The sequence below is a fragment of the Manacus vitellinus genome, unplaced genomic scaffold, assembly GCF_001715985.3.
Source record: "Manacus vitellinus isolate BGI_N305 unplaced genomic scaffold, ASM171598v3 scaffold_6_pilon, whole genome shotgun sequence".
NCBI lineage: Eukaryota > Metazoa > Chordata > Aves > Passeriformes > Pipridae > Manacus > Manacus vitellinus.
Genome location: NW_021940750.1, coordinates 38275241 through 38292104, shown reverse-complemented (window position 1 = coordinate 38292104; position 16864 = coordinate 38275241). Strand labels below are relative to the sequence as shown.

Sequence of the window (16864 nt, the reverse complement as noted above, 5' to 3'; positions counted from 1 at the left end):
CAATTACAGAGAATGGAGCAGAAGAGGTGTTTGACTTGCAGTTTGAACTGATTATTTGAAGACCAAATATGGTGCAGTCCAGACAAAGTATCTGCCTGGGAAAACCCTACTCATTTTGCAAACAGAAGGCAAGAAATATTATAAGCCAAAGGGATGTTGATGCATGTGAGGACAAACCATTCAAATTCCAACAGAGCAGCTGAATTTTTACATGCACTTGAATCATCTGTTTAGTTTGTTGTGCAAGGAAATAAACTGCTTAAATCTAGATATTTAAATTCAGATAAGCTCATTTAAACTATTTTATTAAAAAAAAAAAAAAAAAAGAAATGCACTGGTATCAGATTTCCACCTTTGGGTTTCAGTTTTCCAGCTTTTAATAAAAATTCAGGTTCTCCTGTGTCTACCCTTGTCCCAGGAAAGGAGTTGTCCCATAGCGCCTCTACCCCGATGCTGATCCTCCTGGGAGAAGAAGGCTGAAGTGTGAGTTTAGGATGAATTCCAGCTCCTGAATCCAAGGTGAGATTTTTCTTCCCCATCTCCAACATGCAGCTTTGACACTCCCTCTGCTGCTCTGCTCAGCAGAGATCTGTTTTGCCCTGACACAGAAAAACACAGGGAAATTCTATTATCATTTCTCATCCTCACTCTCTCCAGGGCTCAGAGGGAATGACCCTTCTTCACATCCTTCTTTTTGTGCAGCTCAAGCCACATTTACCAAGAATAAATAACAATACCCCCTTCCCATCACTGTTTTTTTCAGCACGTTACCAGAACCAAACAAACTGCGGCATTTCCTAAAACATAAATTGTCTTTAAAAAATTCAGGCTGGCCAGCTGTTTGGAGTCTCCCAGCTAGGAATGCTGCCTTCAGAACCCACACTTGATGCTCCAGCACGGTCTCTGTGTTGCTCACCCATCTGTCCATCTGTCTGCGTGGCGTGTCGCCAGCTCTTAAGTTGGCCCGATCTTTATCCGGGGTACCAAAGCAACACGGATTTGGACTGACAGCCTCAGTAACTGCAAGTGTCACTTCTTGTGCTCAAAGTCCCTCTGCAGTGACAGCACTGCCTTCCTTGCTAGACTGCTATCTCAGGTTGGTATTTCGCCCCCGTTGGCCTTTCTGCTCTGTTTCAGAAAACGGCAGAGAGATGTGGATGCAGAGCCATAGAGCTACTAGTGAACATAAAACAATAGACCCTGCATTTTTATATACATCATTTTTACATATATAAATGTGTTTCTTACACTTAGGAGTTACATATTTGAGGGACACAGACACGTAAGAAAATTCAATTGTTATATGATATCAAAACTCAGTCACAAAACTCCCATCGGTCTTATTGTGACAAGAATTTGCCCCTAAGGGTAATTTTGCTAAAGCTGTTTTAAATCAAGCAGGTTAGGACCCAAATTTGCAGTCATTAGTTGAGTAGTACCACACTCCAAGGAAGTCCCAGCAAAATAAATTAATTTCTAATAGAGACATTATCCACTGTGGTTCTGGGAACCGGGTTAAGGTTCTGAGTGCAGTGAGTGTGGTTTTGCAGTATTTTTCTTTCTTCTGTATAGTTCAATACGTGAATGATCTTGTTGGAGTTGCAAAAGGCTTCTTGTTGGGACCATCACAATTTATAAATTACTTCTAAAATCCCTGGCTCAGAAGCAGCTTGTTTTCTTTACAAATTCCTCTTAATTTCAGTGGGCATATTTGCTCAGCAACCCTCACAAAGCAACAAGGCACTGCTTTTTTTGTCTGAGATCTGAGCAGTTTATGACTTGGGTTAAGGAGAGCATGTACCAGATTGTCACTGTAACCGTAATTTATCTCTCAGACAATTGTTATACAGTGAAACATAGAAGTTTAAATCTTTAATCTGAGAATAATTGATTTAGGTCCTTGTTTGCTATGATGACCTGGTTTATGCAGAGTTAATTGTATCTGAGTGGAGAGATCTTACACTAACTTTCTATCAATTAGCATTATAATTGAACATTTACATTGAGAGCCTTTTTCATTAAAATAAAAATCTTTAAAAGGAAAAAGTGCCCCATGGAAAGAAAACAGTAAGATAAGACAATTCCATGGGAAAATTGCTGTCAGGGAAAGCTTGCATCACTTCTGTGGATGTACCACAGCCCCCCCATCTTACAGCTTTCATGACACTGAGCAGAGGAGTCAGGGCTGGTTCAGGGAAGGTTTGTTGGGCACCACATGGGCAGTCAGATGGAGTGCAGGGTCCCCCTGTGTCCCTCTGCACTCCAACCTGTGCTGGGGGACAGCAGCAGCTGGGCCAGTGTTCTCTATCCTGGCAGGAGCCAGAGACAAGGGCAGGGCTCATTCCCAGGCACCATTACTTACTCTGGCAAACCAAACCAGCTACAAGAGCTCTGCAAGCTCTCTGTACTCCTGTTTGTGGGAAGAAGGCTACAAAAGTGAGACCACTTCAGCACTTCAGGAAATTTCTTGAGTCATGTACTGAAACCCTCCCGAGCCTAACAGAAAGTTCTTTAAAAAGTATCACTGGTGAGCTGTGCTTTCTGCAGAGGGACAGGGGTATAATTAGACCTGGATAACTATTTCCAAATTTCCCTATTTTCATTCTTTCCATTTTTATGTCTTTGTTTTTATTTTTAGCTTGCTCGTATGCTCTGCTCTTTTGTTAGCACAGGGTCTCGCTGAGATTCTTCATCAGATTAAGCTTTAAGAGAAAACACATGCACAGCGTAGCTCACAGTTTCTCTGCTGCTTCTGTAGAGAAACAACACAAGATCTGCAGCAGTACAGAGCCATCCTCAACCACCCTCGTCCTCACGCCGGCATTCAGGCTCTGTCAGTCTCCTCCAGGGGCAGTAATAACGTTATAATGGGACCCGGGGACAAAACTGTCAAATTCTTTCCAAGACAATCTTCCAGGCTCATCAGCATAGACAATCATTCCTTTCACTTCTGGAGTAATAGGAAGATTTTAAGCAATATCTTTTGATTTGAGTTGGACTTGAAAAAATGACATAGCTGGGGGCCTTATTTGAAAATGCAATGAGACTGAAATGTAAAGTGCAATTTCCCATGCAGTCTGCTGGGAGAATGAGGCACTTGTCCCAGTTCTCTTAATTGTCTCTGATTGCTGTTTGTGTAGCACAGTCACTTCCTCGTCTTCAAAATCACCTTCAAGGGCTCCAACATTTTTCACTTCACTGTTTTAAATCAAGAAGGGCTAAACGCCCACCCATTCAACCATTATGCCTCTTTTATGTTATTTGTGTGGTTTATGCTATTAGGCTTTAAAATTTTGTTTATTTAATTGGCCTTAACAAGTACTTAAGTAACAGGTTTGAGGACACATCAGTGGGACTCGGCACATGTTGATGAAGGTGTGCTTAACCTGACAGTTAATACTTTGTACCATTTTCCCAGCAGCCTGTTACTGTTATGGAAGAAGTGCTAATTTTCCCAAAATGGTTAGACCTTGATTATTATGTTGGTTCTTTATTCACATGGCTTCATTATTTTGTTGGCTCTGCTCTGTGAGAGATGAAGTAGTGCTATTATTTCTACTCCCAGCTCCTTTCAGTCTCTTGCAATCATTTAGGCACACGTGTGACATTACTCAGATAAGCAATTCTGTTTGCCTTTAATGAGAGTGGGCAGATGAATACACTCTGTAAAATGAGCTGCTTACCTTCAGGGCTGACCACAGGATTTTCTGGCATACACCTGGGAATGAAAACGAGAAACAGCAAAAATCACAGTTGTATATCCCACCAAATCTTCTGTGTTTAAGTAAAGAGCTTTCATTCACAAGAGATGTTCTGTCAGCTGGAAGCTCTAGAGCCTCTTTCATGTTTTGGGGAGCCTGAAGCAGCCAGGTAGTTAAAGGAGGAAAAAAGGTAAGGTATTCACAATGAGTGGAAGCCAGAGAGGCCACTTTGGCCTCTAAAACTGGAAAGTCTGCTTCAGTCTGTGGTTGGAATATTAGAAGCTGGTACTTCCAAGTTAACCGACACAGCAGAAATGCAACTTAGCTTTTTACATCAAATTATTCATGAAAGTCAGCAGGAGCTGGAGATAAACTATTCATTCTGTGCATATCTATGTGAAAGGGACTCTCAGGAGAGCTCCTCAAGGTCCTGCCAAGAAAACAAGTGAAAACATTTTAAGAATGGGAGGAAACATTTATAATTGAAATCACCAACAGCATACTTTGATTAGTTAATTCTACCAGAATAAAGATGCCACCTTTCCTTAGATGAGGGGGTGGCACAAAGGAGAGCAGAGGAGGGTATGAGGGCAGGAGGAAATGTGGCTGTCACCCCAACATATTCTGCCAGCCTGCTTTTAAATATGACACCACAGGACCTCTGTGACCCTGATGCTCAAATCCTGACCAGAGAGTACCCAGACACACCTGCCACCTCCCTCCTTCACTTCTTCCCTTGCTCTCAGATAATACTACAATGTCATCACACCACTGTCAGCATCTCATGGAGATGCATCATATCCAGCAACTCCTACCACCTCATACTAATCCAAAGGGTTTCCAAAACCATGTATTAAGTAGCCTCTGATTCCATAACAGCACAGTTGCAAATGAAAGGCAACATTGCTGACAGAAGCCATCTCCTTTTTGTCCTTCTTTGCTGGTGAATTAAAAAGTGGAAATGGTGATTCAATGTCGCCTTATTTTTCCATGGCTTTTTGTTATTATTATTCCAACTACCATAGCAATTCTGTCCGATCGTGGCTCTGAAGGAGCTGACAACAACTACAGATGGGCAAAGCCCAGCAGACCACAGGGAAGGAAATAATAAAATAAGCCTGGTTAGCACGTGTTTGGGGAGACTCAGAACACCTGCACTTTCACCTTAAAGAAAATAAAACTCCGTTAGTATTAAAGACAGTGCCAGTTTCAGATCACTTAAGCTAACTTTGTTTTTTCCCCACAAAAAGAAAGTTAATGCCACATAAAATGTGAATTTGCTTTAAAGCCCCTAGTCTAGCAACAAGGAAAGCGAATAAAGATGTGTTTAAAATGAAAGCTTTTGCTTTAAATACAGCATTCAAAATGAAAAGTGTTAACTGGTTTTTGTTCTTTGTCTTAAATAACATGTTAAGGTGTTTCTTAGCAGTATTGGTGGCAATGGGAAGAAGTCAGGGTTAACTTGGCAGAAACCCCAACCCACACTTAGCTGTTCCCTTTTGTAACAGGGAACAAAGGTTTTATTAACATCTTACCCCTTGTTGGGCTCAAAAGTCCCTTTTCAACAAAACAGGAGCCTTGAGTCTTCAATTTGCAGTTCTGTGGAGGGGGTTTGTGCCTTCAGAATCGGCATGTTGTTCAGCATTTGCTTACATTTATCCCCTTCAAAAGTTATCTATGAGAAGCAGAGATTTTTATTAAAATCTGTATTTTTAAATAAATTACCGTGTACCCATAGCGTGCTCCTCTCTAAAACTGGATGTCCTTGCCCCAACCTCTGAGTATCAACCCTATCCCAGTCCAAACCCAAACTGATTAATTCACTGCCTCTTGAGGGCCCACTATATTGCCAGTCCTTGCTCCTTGCTGGATTTAAGATGAGGCATTTTTGGAAGGATAATCTGCTGTCACCTGGCAAGAGATATTTCAAGACTGAGCATCTAATAGTCACTTTTACAGAGAATCTTGCAGTTTGCAGTCCTTCACAGTGAGGTGGTGATGACATCCAAGGCATTCAGACCTCCCTCACAAGCACAATACCCTCTGTTTGACTCGAGCCCTAAGGTCAGCCTTTCTCATGTGTCAAGGTTTCCTAATCCACTTTAATATCCAAACACGTCAGCATTTCCTGATGCATTTTGTGCTTTGCTTCAAGGGCACAAAAGCATGCTGTGGGAAATGTGTTCCCTTCCTTCATGGAAACAGCCTTTAAGCTTGTTCATGCTCCAAGGAAATGCACCTTTGTGGCCTCAGGGCACTGTGAAGAAGCATCCCCTGTGCTTTTTGCATCCTTTTGAGTGCTTGATCTCACTGAAAAGATGGAAACAAAGAGACTGGCGTGCTTTTTTTAAATGGGAATCAAAAGAATCCCACTTATTTTGCAAGGATTTTTAGCAAATTTAATTTTTTTTCAAAGCAAATAGCAATTTCTCAGCTTCTTCACGGAGGTCTGTGCTTCCAGCTTGTGTTCCAGCTGCTGTAAAACAGGGAATAAAAGGGGCTGCTCTCCTACCTCGAGAGGGCACCACGAGACAGTTGAAAAAAGCAATGGAAGCAAACAAGCTTTACACCTCAGGCACCAAATATTCCTGTCATGAGGATGTTCAATTAGAGTAATTAGCAATAATCACATAAGCAACAGGATCTTCCCTTACCTCCCTTCACCCCTCGGAAGAATGGAGTCTGCTTCATTAAAACCTCCACTTCCCCCTTAATCCCAGGGACCCGTTCATGGGGGCTTCCTTCAGAAGGAAGGAAGGAAGGAAGGGAAGAAAACTGGAGGACCTGGATTCACCAACACAGCTTCCCAGTGCTGCTGCCACGACGCCGGGTCAATGTGTTAACTGCAAATGGGAAAAAAAAAAAAAAACGTATTAAGAATCATCTGACTTCAAAATGGAAGCTTTAAAAGAGGGGAAAACTGTTAAACATTAACAGGACCTATTAAACACACCGTGTGACTGCAGCTACACTTTCTGTGACGATTCTGACCCACTTACAAGAGATGAGCTCTGTCTATAAAGCAGAATTTGTTTTTTTTTAATAAATAATTTTGTGTTTTCCTTCCTACCACCTGGTATCCAACCAATTTAGCTGGACAGTACCCAATTTGCAGGGGGAAAGCTGAAGTTTTGGCCGATTCACTGAAGGTCACAAGAAACCACATGTGTTTAAAGAAAGGAATTTTTGACTTTTTTAGCCTGGGCACACCTCAACCCAGCATCTTAAACTCAAGGCCATTCTTCCATCCTCCAAATCAAAATGTCCCGATGGGGAGGTGCAGGAACTTGCAGGGAATAAAGACAGAAAGGCAGCCCCAGGCAAGGCTGGGCTGTGTCCAGGCACACAAGGAATGGAGCTGAGGGGTTCAAATCTGCAGCCCAGATCTCCATGAACTCAAAGTGAGTCATACTACCACGCCATGAAGACTTTCTGCTCTGATTTGCTTCAACAGTGAAGTGAGGAGTGAGCATATCGTAAATACCCTAAATGAATTTCAGCAACATTTCTACTTTTTCTTTGCTACATCCCTTTATAAAGTTATTCTAGTTGTACACCCTCTTGACAAATCTAATTTTTGGTGCTATTGATAAATTTGCAGCATAAAACCTGAAAGAAAACAAAGAAATTACAAACCAAAGGAAGTAAATTAAATAAAGTAAGTAAACTGTGTTAATTACTCTGTGAGTCTGGGTAAAGAAAGGTAGCTAGAAGGTTTTGCATGTGCTTAAATTTCTCCGTGTGGATGAAAGAACAAGCCTGGATTCTCCTATCTCCAAACATTTGAAAATAAAGGCTGCCTCCAACACAAAGGCATTTTCCTTACTCACTTCCAAGAAACCAGGATTGTTCTCTTAATGTCCTTAGTTCATTGTCTGAGACATCCAATATAGACTGGAAAGTTTGGATTCAAGGTAAAGCCCAAAGTAACAAATTTCACAGTTGGGTGTAAATCCCTGTCGTGAATCAATGACTGTCCTGTGAGAATGGCAAAAGTAAAGGAAAAAAATAGGAGTTCTCAAACAGCTCCATTAGGCTCCAGGTCCCTTCTATCCCCAAAATAACATGTAACAGGATAAAGACAAAGAAAAAAATTGGACATATTTAGGACATTTGGCAATCTGATGGCGATTCCAGTTGGTGAGATTTCACAGTCAGGATTTTGCTGTATCCTCTGTACTCAGGACACCACATGGACACTACTTCTCACCATTGGGGAGCTGAGGGCAGAGGCAGTGAGGCCTTGTTGTTGGAAAGAACAACCATGCAGAAAAAAAACAAGATACGGAGGAAACTGTGAATTTCAGTCATATAAATAAAGAGAAAATAAGTAGTTCATTCATTACCACGAGGATTCCATTCACACATGTTTCTTTTGGGGCAGAATTACTGTGATTGAAACAGAAGTGCTATAAATACCACATTTTAAGACTCAAATTACAACACAGATAAATAACTGCAGTTGCTCATTTCTGTATAGATTTACACAGGTAATACTTGTATGGATTGTTTTCAGATTTCTGACAGCTTCCAGAGCTCTGAATGATGATATGGTCTTACAGATGTGAGGGTCATGAAGTTAAAAAACTAGACAACTAATGATGTGTGCATTTTGTGGGGACCTCAGATACTTCAATCTCCATCCCTCCACCTCTGTCCCAAGCAGTTCTTTATTAAGATTTCCAAATGGCAAGCAGCAATCTCATCAAGGGCAACTCAGAGAATTGCAAAGTCCTGCATACAGAGATTAATAACCCCAAGTACCAGTAGAGGATGAAGCCAACTAGTTGAAAAGGAGCTTTGCAAGGAAGGCTCTGGGGATCCTGGTGTTCAACAAGCTGCCCACGAGCCAGCAATGTGACCTGGCAGAAAAGAGAGACAACAGCCTCCAAGGCAGTATTAGGAAAAATACCTACAGCAGGTCAAGGGAAGTGATCCTTCTCCTCTCCCCAGCACTAGTGGGGGTCACATCTCCAGAGCTGGGTCCAGTCCTGAGCTTTCCAGTACAAAAGATACATAGATATACTGGAATGAGTCCAGCAAAGGGCCATGATGATGGTTAAGGGACTGGAGAATCTGTTATATAAGGAGAGAGTGAAGGAGCTGGGACTGCTTGGTGTGGAGAAAGACAAGAGAATCATATCAATGTACATAAACACATGATGTGAAGGAGTAAGAAGAGACAAACTCTCCTCTGTGGTGCCCAGGGAGAGGACAATGGAAATGCAATGGACACACATTGCAATAGAGGAAACTCCATTTAAATATGAGAAGTTTATCCTGAGATGGAAGTCAAACACTGGAAAAGGTTGCCCAGAGAGGTTGTGGAGTCTCCCTCCTTGATGATACTCAAAATCTGACTGGACACAGCCCTGAGAAACCTGCTGTAGTTGACTCTACTCTGAGCAGTACTTGGACTAGACAACCTTCAAAGGTCCCTTCCAGCCTCAACACTTCTGTGATTCTGTGACTGCCTAGCCAGTTTGTTTTTCCCAAGTTACTGATGTGTTTTGAAATAGGAAGAGCCACAAGCTGTATAAACAAACTTTTGCGCCTGGAAAAGCTGAATTAATTGCTAGAATCACACCAGTCAGCTGGAGAGAACGCAAGTTTCTGTTCCATGGCCTGCCAACACAAACATTATTGTTGCAGAATCTGAGCTGTAGCCGTGGGCTGTATGCCAGATTTCTTGATGTGTCTCCTGAACATCGACATTGTGAGCCACAGTATCAGCTCCCTGATAAGGGCTGCATGGGATAGCAATGGGAGAGGCTGAAATGGGGATTGAGCCCGTGCCACCAGTTCCCCTGCACCAAAAGGGGTACAGATGTCTCAGCCCAGCCAGAAAATCACCCCGTGGCAAACAAGTGCCAGACATGGGAAAGAACTACGGAGATGGTTCCAAAGCACCCAACAGAGACACCTGGCAGAGCTGGCCTTCTTGTACTCTGGGGAAAACTGCCAGCAGCCCCCAGAGCCTCCTGTTCATTTCTAGTCTTCCACCCAGCCCCTGGATGAGAAGCATTTCATGACCGTTCATTTCAGCAGAAATCTCGTGCTATTTGGTGACCGTAGGTGGAGTGGGAGCAATGGCCAGGCACCAGAGCAGGAAGAGGGATAAGCAAGACTGAACAGTTCTAGAAGGGGTGGGCTGGCAGTCACATGTATATTTGCTGTGGCAGGAGAGGGAGAGGATGAAGAGTTGGCTCTTGTTAGCACCACGTGGTGCCATGGGCGTGGGGGACAGCGTCCTGGGGACATCCATTCCCACCACCTCAGGGTGGAACCATCCAAACCTCTTCACAGATGGAAAACAGGAATGGAGAAAGAACGGTCCCTCCCTTCCATTTCCTGGTTAAATGATGAGCTGTTTGGTCACAATAAGGGAGATTCTGTTGCCAGCTTTACTTGTTTGGTAGAGGGCTTTTTAAAGCTGCAGTTCCTGGAATACATTTAAGCTTCTATTTTTTTTCAGGCCTAATGATTTCAGAAAAAGCCATCTAAATATAATTCCTAAAGACACAGAGCTGAGAAGCAAAACTCTTCACATCTCAAAATCGTTCAGCCTAGCTTTTAAATCCATCATGTAAGTTAGGGGAGGAGGTCTAACTAATTATTTCATCTGCAAAGACAGATGAAAATACTATTCTGAAGTACGTGGAGTGTATTCCAAAGTCCAATTTTAGGTCTAATAGTGTGGTCTGTTACATCAATCATCATATGGCTATAGGTTCCATAGATTCAATTGCAATGCTTGTCTGCCCCCTTCTATAATGATGACGCAAAACGAAACAAACTGGAGACAGATACTAAGGAATTATTTGTTTCGAAAAATGATTGCACGTTTTTAATCATGTTTGCCATGGTTAGTTAAGTGGACTTGTTCAGGAAGAAAATTAATTTTAAGGTTGGCTTTATTTTTCATTTTGTAATATACTATGTCTCTAAATGTTGAACTATAATTTATCTCTAACCACGGTGGTGTTTTTGTAGTGTACATGATAAACATCCAACAAAGCACATCCTCTGCATTTTCTTACTGCTCAAGCAATTTTCACTTCAAACCATGTTATTCTTTAGTCTTTGCTTTCTTGTCCAGTTCTGCACATCAGATGTCTATAATTGCCATCCCCCAAATTGCAAACAGCCTGTTTATTTCTCACATCCAAAACAGAAGCACAAGAATAAAGGTTGACTAACACAACTCTAATTGTTGTTCACTAGAACAATCCACCGAGATGCAAACCTAGCAAAGTTTGTAAGCATATATTTAATTGAAAACATGTTAGTATTTCCATTGCCTTTGAAAGAATATGTTTTTTGTTAAGGCTTCTCTATAGAAATTCTCACACTTGAATTACGCACAGGCTTAAAGACCTTCAGTGGATTGAGGTCTGAGCACCTCACAAACTGAGCAGACCTACTTGCACAGAAATTAAATTCCTTTATTGTCTTTACGTTGTAATAGACTCAAACTCCAATTTAAGTTTTGAAGTGGAGAATAGAAATATGACATACATGTTAAGTGAAATTTCAGATATAAGGGTTTCTAATCTGCAAAAAGCTTCACTGGAAGTGGTTTGTTCTCAGCAAATTACCTGTGACAAGTCAGGATTTCACTGATCAACCTCTCAAATATTCAGTGTCTGTTCAGAGGAGTATCTTAAAACTCATCATGCCCAGTCCTTGACGAGGAACAAGAATTCAATTCAAACTGAAAAGAGGCAGTGCAGGAAGAGGTTCTGACATTCAGAAAGGGTAGGAGGATAAAAGAGAGAGAAAAATGACAGACTCAGTCTGCACCATTACTAAAATTAGATCACTTCTTTTGTTCTCCTGAACCTTCTGCTCTATTTGCCAGGAATCATATTAGCAAAAGAAACTGTGAGAATCTGTCCAACCTTATTAGAGAAGCTGGACACAAAGAAATTATGAAAATCTTTTCTAGATGTACTTGCACATAAAAAGAAAAAAGGCAGAGTTTTAGAATTCTGCAAGATTAGATCAAAACCCCATGTCAGAAAAACTGGACATCAAACTAACGAAGCTTAATTAACAGTATTGCAGTGTGCTAAGCACCAGCACGGCACAGGACTTTACCACTTGTCTCTCTACATATTGTTTTACTACTTAGGACAGACCTGGATAGCCTTTATCAGAAGCTGAGCTCTTCTCAAGAGCAACCAGTTCACCCAAAATGTTGCTCTCCTGTCTAAGCATGCTGTACAATACTGCCACCTGAGAGAACTGTGAAGGGCCAGTTCTGCTCCTGGGAAGTATTGGGATGGTTGGTGGTGAATCCTTTCTCCATGTGGATCCTAAGAGTCTGTAATGCTGTAAGGACAAGAGATGATCCTGGTGTATACCAAGGCATCAGGGCTGAACTCCTTGATATTGTGGGAATTTCACCTGAGAAACCTCACACTGAGATCTTCCCTTGCTGCCCTGCTTTCTTGAAGACATAATTAGAAGCAACAGGTAAGGACTAATTAATACTTTAAGTCAGGCACACAAGGGAAATGCTTGTCCTTGGTTGATGGGATCAGACTCCTTCTCTAGTTTGATTGACTAGAATAGGAGATAATGGCTCTTCCATAGTCTCATCTGTAGCTCCATGGTTAGGACATCTTTCAGGAACAGCACAGTGAGCTAAGAAGGTCCTTGGCCTCCTTCCTCTTGGGGTGGGCAGACACCAGCCCCCCTCACACAAAGCAGTTCCTGGCACCACACCACTGCTTTTTAGTATTTGTTAAGCAGGTACCAGCCCTACCAGGGGCATCCCTGCTCTGAGTGGATCAAGGCACTTTATGCACCATCACAAACCAGCTGCACTAAGACAGCAGCTCAGACCTGCTCCTGCAGAGATGTTCCCTAGTGACCCACATGGCAGCTCTCCACTCAGTGGGCATCCAGCTCCCTCCAGAGACACCTCCTTCACTCCATTCCCAACACTGCACAAAGCCCGAATGTCTTACAGAGATCTCTGAATTTTCTTGGTCAAGAATATTTTTAAGTTGTTGCGAAGTTGGATGCCTTACGGTGGTGACCCAGACCTGGTCCTTAACAAGTAGCACGTGTGTGTATGACCATTTTTAACTGGGTGAAGTGCTCAAGGACACAGGACACGCTGCCTCGTAGGTGATACAAACATTCCTACTGCAATGTGAGCTCCAAACTGTCCTGGAGCTCCAGCAGTAAAGGGTTGTGTGTCGCTGGGGTGGAGTGTCTCACACACGATCTGTCTCCGTTTATAACCACAACATCCGTGTGGCCACGGACTGTGGTGTAAATGACAACTGTGAAGGCTGCATGGCCACAGGACTGTTGCACCCTGTCAAACTAAAGATGCAGAATATCCCAAAGTCAATCCTGGGCTGTCACTTACGATTCCAGTAGTACCACAAATCTGCAATTTGTAATTCTCTCTCTGTCCCTTTCTCCTCAGATCAGTGACAGATTCTCAAAACACAGCAATTGAAAGAGACTTCCACAGGAAGCGAGTCTTTCCCAAAACATAAAATATTTAACTAGATTGCTTCCAGAATCGAGATGTTTTTGGCACTAGATGCAAAGAGGGGAAAAAAAGGAAAACCTTGCCGTGTTAAACAACAAAAAGAATTCCACTCCCAGGTCCTGATTTTAAGAATATCCTACACAAACTGAAAGGAAATCTGCAAACTCAGACTACTTTATCCTTCCCTGGGAAGAATACAGTTCTCATAAAATCCGAACCACGTTATACACAAAATTAAATTTATAAGAAACACATTCATATTTTAATATTGTAAAAAATAGCTAGATAGCAAGTCTGAAATGACTTGAAGCATATGCTCAGCTGCCAAACAGGGAGGGCAGCTGAATGGGAGCTGACACTTCAGTTGATGAAACTCATTACATGGATGTTCCCCTTGAACTCTTAGTGGTCACTCTTGAAAGTCATCAAAAGCCTTTGCCTTTGGGAAAACACAGGAGTACCTTTCCATAAAGTTTATTTTAAAGGGATAAAGTCACCCAGAAAGAAGCAAGCTCCTTTGCATGTTTTTCTGCCAGCCTAAGGCCATGTGTCAAAAGGCATTACTTCCAAGGGAGCCACAGGAAAGTAGTCATGGATAACATACATCCAGCACATGCAGCTTTCCACAGCTACACAGACAGATACATCCCTGTAGGATGTGGGACAAATAGATTGAGTAAAACATTGAGTCAGACTTCACTCTGACATCTCCTGTTTGGGAATGCCAGCCTACAGATTGCAGCATAACAATAATTAACTTTGGGCATCAGGAAAAAGAGAATAAACAATTCCATGATCTAATTTGAAAGTAAACTTCTTTTTTACCTAGCACTAATTATCTTTAAAAAATAATTTCCTACAAGCTCTCTCTTTCTTAATAATCGATAAAAGCAAGAAAGCATCTGTTTCTCTTACTCCTATAGCTGCACACAAAGATGCATTCCAAACAGGAATCACTTTTTCTGTTTACCTTTAAAGAGAAGAGAGGTCAGCAAGAAAAATATTTACACCTGCACTCATCACTCTCAACAAAGTAAACATTAAAAATATGGAAATGTGCATATTATTATTATTTGGGGAGTCAGGACTAATAGCTTTTTCACAAACTAAAAATAAGCAAGCCAAAAACAAAGTCCCAAATCCGGAAATAATTGCGTCATAACCAGCAAAGGACAGCTGGAGGTTGGCAAAATTCACCTAAAAGAGTCTACTCTGTTTTAGCAGGTTTTATCTTATTTTCTATGACCAAGAAAATTCTTAGAAGTCTTAAGAGAAATAAATTACTGTGCTCCATTCTCCAGTAAATATCTCGGAGTTTGCACTGACTGAAATTCCAATTTATTCTTTTGAGCAAGAGCAAAATCACAGTAAATGATTTCTCAGAGTTTTGAAGAAGCTTTCTCTGAGTTCTGAAACACAAGTGACAGAACTGGCAAAGAAACAAATACAGTGTCTGCCTCCCTCAATGCAATGTTATTTAGGCTTTACATATTCCAGAAAGGAATCATCATCTTTACAAAACTGTAACTGAATTGGGAAACTGGGACAGGATGAAACTTGCCAACTAAAAAGCAAATACCTGCTACCAGCCTTTAGGGAATCGCACAGAGATGCTATTTAATGCTTGGAATACCTGTGAGATGTACAAATAATTTTAATAGGATAGCAACAGATACATTTGAAAGACAGGGTGAATAAATATTAGATCAAAAATACTGAAAAAAACTTGTATTTTTTTTAGATACCTTTATTTGTCTTCTAAAAGGAGTCATTGGTATCACTGAACTTCATTTAAAAGAAATTCAGTAGAGATAAATGAGCATTTTCCTTTCGTGGTGTTTCCAAGGTCTTACACTGAACATCCCAATCTAACTGCCTTTTTATTATCTCTGAAGAACAAAGATATACAGACCTACAAAAAGGTTATGATGCTTCTGATAAGACCTGATTGCAGTGAATCCTTTGTCTATCTAAAATGCCAAGCACATGCCTGCGTATTAAATTAGGGATTCACATTAAAATGGATATAACTTTTATAACAATTTATATGGTGATTTTTTAACAAGTATTAAGGTAGACATGAATGCCCTGGTGTTCTAATGAGTACAGCGAGTTATACATTTTAGTATTATTGGACGTAAATTATTTTAAGCATGATGACTCCATTAAATATTCCCAATGTTTAATAGGCATAATTTGAAGTAGTAAGTAGCATTGCAGTATTGGGATTTATATTTCAATTTCCCAGAGAGTGCTCACGTTTTAATTAACCTAGAAGAAAACTGAGAATGCATTTTGTTCTACCTGAGGCTAAAACCAGTGTCCTTATCTTGAACTAGTTAGACATAAAGGAACGTCATTAATAGCCAAGGTTAAGGGAACTGTTAAGTATTTTGGTATTATGTCAGAATGCTGTGGATTGAGTATTTGTGATTAATGTTTTAGTATCATATTAGAATGTTGCGTATTGGATCTTAATGTTAAGTGCTGCAACAATTAAAGAAAAAACTAATGTGGTTGGGTTTGCACTTTTGTTAATGTGGGAAGATTATGAATAGGATCAAAAAGGCGATGAAAAGTAAAGGCTCCAACACTTCCACACCAACTTTCAGCGGGTCGGAAAGACACTCGAGGAAACCCAAGCTGCCTGGGTGACAAATTATTCACTGAGGGGGTTCCCTCGCCCTTCTCTCCACTCCGGGAGCTGCTGCTCCGGCACAGCTACAGAGTCGCCTCTCACCGCATTTTACAGCACAGGGACGATGGTTGTGTGTGGAAGCCGAGCTGCGAACGCCCCACCTGGAGGGGCTGGAGCGCAAATTCTGTGAGGAGCGGCTGAGGGAGCCGGGGGGGCTCAGCCTGGAGAAAAGGAGGCTCGGGGGGGACCTCGTCGCTCTCCGCAGCTCCCTGACAGGAGGTCGTAGCCAGGTGCGGGTCGGGCCCTGCTCCCAGGAAACAGCGACAGGACCAGAGGACATCGTCTTAAGCTGAGCTAGTGGAGGTTTAGGTTGGACATTAGGAGAAATTTCTTCACAAAAAGGGCGATCGGACGCTTAAACGGGCTGCCGTTCAAGGGAGGTGGCGGAGCCGCGGTCCCTGGAGGTGTTTAAGAAAAGACTGGATGTGGCACTCAGTGCCATGGTCTGGTTGGCACGGTGGTGTTGGGTCACAGGTTGGACTGCATCATCTCAGTGGTCTTTTCCAACCTAATTAATTCTGTGATGCCGCCGCGGGACGCGGGCTCGGGGCACAGCCCGCTGTGAGGGGGCGGGAAGGCGATCGCCCCTCCTGCCCCGTGCCACGCCCGCCGAAGGAGCCGACCGGGGCAAGCCCGAACGGCCCCGCGAAGCGGAGCCATTCCGCAGCAGCGGGTTCCGCCGCTGCCAGGCGGGCAAATGGCGGCGGAGCTCTGAGGGGAGGGAGAAGGGGCGGGGAGAGCACGGCGCGCTCCGCATCCTCCTCTCATCTCCTCCTGTCGCCGCGGCTCGGCCCGTCCCTGCTCCCCTGGCTCCGCTCCGAGCCCGGCCACAGGTGGTTCCGCCTCGCTGAGGCTCTTTGTCGCGGGTTTGCCCCCCCCACCCCCCCGGCCGTGCTGCCCGGCGACCCATCCTCTCCGGAGCTGAGATCACAGAGGTGTTTTTTGTGGTCG

The 16864-nt window shown here is 42.6% G+C and overlaps 1 long non-coding RNA gene across 1 annotated transcript; it reads right to left on the bottom strand.

Annotated features, from left to right (window-relative positions):
* Window positions 1–325: 325 nt before the first annotated feature.
* Window positions 326–6425, bottom strand: LOC108641340. Its single transcript, XR_001921905.1, has 4 exons — window positions 6356–6425; window positions 5237–5376; window positions 3684–3718; window positions 326–599 (listed from the first exon to the last, which is right to left on the bottom strand). It is a non-coding gene; the product is annotated as an uncharacterized LOC108641340 (long non-coding RNA).
* Between the last annotated feature and the right edge of the window lie 10439 nt (window positions 6426–16864).